Genomic DNA, 5025 nt, shown 5'->3' on the forward strand with positions numbered 1-5025 from the left:
TTTATCCAAATAATTTAAATTTTAAAAAATGATTTCCTTTTTCTGTGTAATAATAAAACAGTAGCTTGTACTTGATCCCAACTAAGATATAATAAGGGCCCATGTAGTCCTGCCCTAAGGCTACACCATGATGCAAAACTTTTTATTTTGATGTGAAGTTAAATTGCAAACAATGAAATAAGTGAAATGTGGCTCATTATATAATTAACAGAAGTTGTATTTTAATGAAAGGAGCAGCCTGTCGCCAAGTGTATTGGAAGACATATGGGTTCCAGTGTTTTTCAGTCCTCATTTTGGAACCAGGGAAGATTAATAAGGAATAGAAGTGATTTCACTCAGCGGAGCTTTTATTAAGGCTCAGATTGGATTGTTCCAGCGCAGCTGAAGGCCGAGCATTTATAAACAAGAGGAATTCGACTTCTACACGCCGGTGTAATGAGATACTCCTCCTTTTCACTTTGTGCTCGGCATTAGGACGACAGGAACGACAGAGATGAATGGGGATCTGCAGAATATTATTTCCTTGTACAATAAGCAGCTTTCAAATTGCAGACAACATTCCTGTTATCTTTTAAAGGGGAACTAGTTTATCATTTTCCTTCCTTAAATATAAAGTAAAGTAGGGGCAACTTCCATTTCTACCCGGCCGCACTGGATCTGCTGCCTCATGTAAGGGGGTTACAATGTAATTATCCTACCGCACACCTGTAGTTCACCAATCCTGCAAGCTGGTGGTGCGTTCCTTCCGTTGACCCGGCCGGGTCCCTTAGCAACCAATGTGTAAAAGAAACGGATCCACACACACACCGATTAGTGCAGTCGGGGATTATCCCCTTTTATTCAGCCACCAAACATCATGATGTTTGGTGGCTGAATAAAAGGGGATAATCCCCGACTGCACTAATCGGTGTGTGTGCGGATCCGTTTCTTTTACACATTCATGTAAGGGGGTGAAATATGAAAATGTTAAAGGGGTGCTTCACCGTTGTCAACTTTTAGTATGTTGTAGAATAAGCAGCTTTTCAATTGGTCTTCATTATTCCTTTTTTATACACTGTATATATTTTAAATTATTTGCCTTCTTCTTCTGACTCTGAGCTTTCAAATGGGGGTCAATGACCCCATTAAAAATAATGCTCTGTAAGGCTCCAAATGTGTTGTCATTGCTACTTTGTATTACTCAGCTTTCTATTCAGGCCTCTCCTATTCATATTCCAATGGTTGCTAGAGTAATTTGCACCCTAGCAACCATTTGCCTGAAATTGCAAACTGGAGAGCTGCTGAATAAAAAGCTAAATAACTCAAAAAACACAATTTATGAAGTGCAATACCACTCTCTACAGAAGTGATCTTCAACCAGTAGCTCGTGAGCAACATGTTGTTCTCCAACCCCTTGGATGTTGCTCCCAGTGGCCTCAAGGCAGGTGCTTATTTTTGAATTCCAGGTTTGGAGTCAAGTTTTGGTTTCATAAAAACCAGGTGTCCTGCCAAACAGAGTCTCCTGTAGGCTACCAGTCCATATAGGGGCTACGAAACAGTCAATTATACTAAAAGTTAATTTAAAGGTGAACAACCACTTTAATAGTTAAAATATTTAGGTTCTCCAGCAGGTGGCAGCCACCCTTAATGTTGACCCAAGGGGGGGCACTTTGATCAATGAGCATGTGTTAAAGGCGTCTCTAAAATTCTGTCTAGTTACAGGAGTTCGTCAGCTATGGACCCGCATTACAAGTGGACCCGGATTAGCCCCTGAGGCTGGAAGCCATAAAATATATTAGAGGACCTCATGTAACCCACTGGCCCACTGCAGGACAGCCCTAAACAAAGCCATTGCTGATAGGGCCCCTCTGTAATACTTTCTTAAGGTTGCAGCAGGACCTAAAAATGTCCATGGCAGCAGGAGTTATTAATAGTGGCTGTTTTGTAGGGCAGTCCTATATATATTTTTTAAATGACTTATTAAATTAGATAATACTTTAAAGCAGAGGTCCCCAACCTTTTCTACCTGTGAGCCACATTAAAATGCAAAAGAATTTGGAGAGCAACATAAGCATGCAATAAAGTTCCTGGGCTGTGATTGGCTATTTGGTAGCCCCTATCTGGACTGGCAACCATTTGTAAGCAGGCGGAGGTTGAGGTGATCACTGATTGCATCAGAAGCTACTCGAGGCTCCTCAGTTAATCATGAAAAGTTGGAAGCTTTTTGGACTCTAGGAGGGGAACCGGATTTTCTGGCCACAAATTTCCCAGTGGCCCCAGAGCAGGTTAAAATCTTGGGAGTGAAATTTGGGAGGGATGATAATCGCAGACTAAATTGGGAAGAGCAAGTAGATGCTGGTTTGGCAAAAGTTCAGCGTTGGAGATCTTGGAAGCTGACCTATAGAGAAAGGATTAATCTGATCAAGACCTTTTTTGCGAAATTGCGCCGGCATAAAGAAAAAACAGACGCCGGCGTCAAAAAAACATACCAACGAATTTTTCACAGTTTCGTGAATTTCGCATTAAATTCACAAATTTTTCGGCGAAGCGAAACTCCACAAATTCGCCCTATGATTAAAGCACAGCTTTACTTCTTTAATAACCTTGATAAAATGCACCATATTTTTCCCATCAGCCCTCAGTTCTCCTGCTGATGCCAAATGTAAACTAACAGGTTGGCCCGTGATTCTCCTCTGCAGTTGAAATAAAAGCAAGCTCCTCGGGGGCGGGGACTGAGAACAAAAATAATTACATTTGAATAAACAAATTAACAATTACCACTGCATGAAAAAATATTGATTCAAAACCATTTAATAGTAATTTCTGCTGTCATTTGTAGCTCTATGATGCTTGATTGAGTTGCTGTAGGGCCAAACAGGTTGTGCCGGAGGGAAGGAACCTCTCATTTTGCTTTTTATGAAACGGCCATGGGTTTATCTTTTAGCTGAATGCAGAACTGGATTCCGGAAGGGAATTGGCGTTAGAAGGGGGTGCGGGATCCTTGGCACCCTGACTGGAGTCTGTCCTGTGCCTCATCTTATCTCCGACATCCTCTAAGAGCTGATCTGTAAGAGAAGAAAATGAAGATTGTGCTGTGGCTGCAGAGAAATTGAGTATATAATGGAGCAATTACACCTGCTTGGCTTAACCAGGAGCGTAACACAATCCCCCCGTAGGGAACCCGGCGGCTACTTCCAGTGCCAGAATGTCAGAAAGTCCTTTTGACAAGTAAGATTGCCTTCTAGATACACAAACCCTGTTTGTTTCCCAATTGAGAAGCCGTTTCAATCAGATCGGAGGAACCCTTGGCAAAACATGGAAATTCAATTAAAGGGGTAGTTCCCCTTTAAAATACCTTTTAGTATGATGCAGAGAGTGCTATTCTCAGACAATTTGCAATTAGTCTTCATAAATTATTATCTGTGGTTTCTGAATCATTTAGCTTTTTGTTCAGCAGCTCTCCAGTTTAAACATTCTAGCAGGTTGCTAGGTTCCAAATGACCCTAGCAACTAAACAGTGGTTTGAATGACAGAAGGGAATATGAACAGGAGAGGGTCTGAATGAAAAGATATTGTAGAAAGATTTTTTGGCTGCTGGGGTCAGTGACCCCAATTTAAAAGCTGGGAAGAGTCAGAAGAGGAAAGCAAATATTTAAAAACTAAAGTAAAAATGAAGACCAGCTCCAAGTTGCTAAGGCTAGTCTATAACATATTAAAAGTTAACGTTAACCACCTCTTTAAAGGGGCCTCTACACCGAATTTTCCTTAAAACATAATTATGAGAATGACGATAGGCTTATTTTCATTTTACTTTGCTTAATCAACCTTACCAGCATTTTGTAAATTTTGTAAATTTGTAAATTTTGTAAATTTGTAAATTTTGCAATTTTGTAAATTTGTAATACCCTTAAAAAAAGCCCTTGGCCCGCCCCCAATTCGCTTAGAACTTAGAAACCTTTTTTTTTTGCCTTCTCTGGCCATTGCACATGGTGGCTCTGCCCCTTCTGTGTCCCGATGTATGGCTCCACCCCCTCTTGCAGCACAATACGCCCCCTTTGTTCCCGCCACCGGCCGGTAAAAACTTTAAGAAAATGTGGCAACCCTACCTGGGCCCCCCTGCAACTGCAGGGTCTGTTTCCTCTGTAGTTACACCCCTGCCTTTAATAATCATCAATATGCCTTTTATAAATTCTACTCCCCATCCCGAATAAAACTTCTGCTTATCGCTCTGCTCTTTCTAATTGGTGACTTCTTGAAATGACTGACCAATTGGCTTCAGGCCACAAAAATCTTTTCTGTAAGTTCTTGAACTAGACAATAAAGAGGATTGGTAGAAATTTGAACCAATCAAACGTCTTGCTCACGGCTCTTCGGGGGAAGGTTCCTCTCCAATAATCTTTAAGAGTTCTGCCTCCTTCATCTGAAACTGGAGGTCGCTTATGTCACCTAAATCTATATAACTGGGGGTCGCCCCCCTGCACTGGAGGGTGGAAAAAAATGTTAAGGGTTCATAACGGATATTGGCTAAACCAGGGGGCCACGGGGGACCAAGCTCAGTCTCCTTCTTGCTCTGAGACTCCTCTTTCAAAGCCAACCAGATTTTTTTCCAGGAATTAAATATGTCCTCCGAGGGTGCAGAGGAACTTTTATCATACAGGGACGGGAAAAAGTCCAGAGGTTTTTGGCTCATCTTTCCTGACATTCACTCTAGCAACCTGCAGATCTTCTGCCACAGACAGTTGACCAATTGCAGTTGCCTCTAACTGCACCAGTGCCGCATGATATGCACAGGCTGGCATAGAGAAGAGAGGGGCTTTAATTAAAGCGGTGGTTCACCTTTCAGTAGTTAACTTTCAGTATGTTATAGAATGGCTAATTCTAAGCAACTTTTCAATTGGTCCTTATTATTAACTTTTTATAGTTTTTGCATTACATGCCTTCTTCTCATTCCAGCTTTCAAATGGGGGTCACTGACCCCAGCAGCCAAGAAAAAAAATTAAAAAAGCTCCTTTCCTATAAGTATATTAGTCTTCCATTTCAATCAAC

General features: G+C 41.4%; 1 pseudogene; it reads right to left on the reverse strand.

Annotated features, from left to right (window-relative positions):
• Positions 1-2808: 2808 nt before the first annotated feature.
• On the reverse strand, positions 2809-4694 carry LOC121403720 (annotated as a pseudogene).
• Between the last annotated feature and the right edge of the window lie 331 nt (positions 4695-5025).

This window comes from Xenopus laevis, chromosome 4S, assembly GCF_017654675.1.
Source record: "Xenopus laevis strain J_2021 chromosome 4S, Xenopus_laevis_v10.1, whole genome shotgun sequence".
In the NCBI taxonomy this organism is placed as follows: domain Eukaryota; kingdom Metazoa; phylum Chordata; class Amphibia; order Anura; family Pipidae; genus Xenopus; species Xenopus laevis.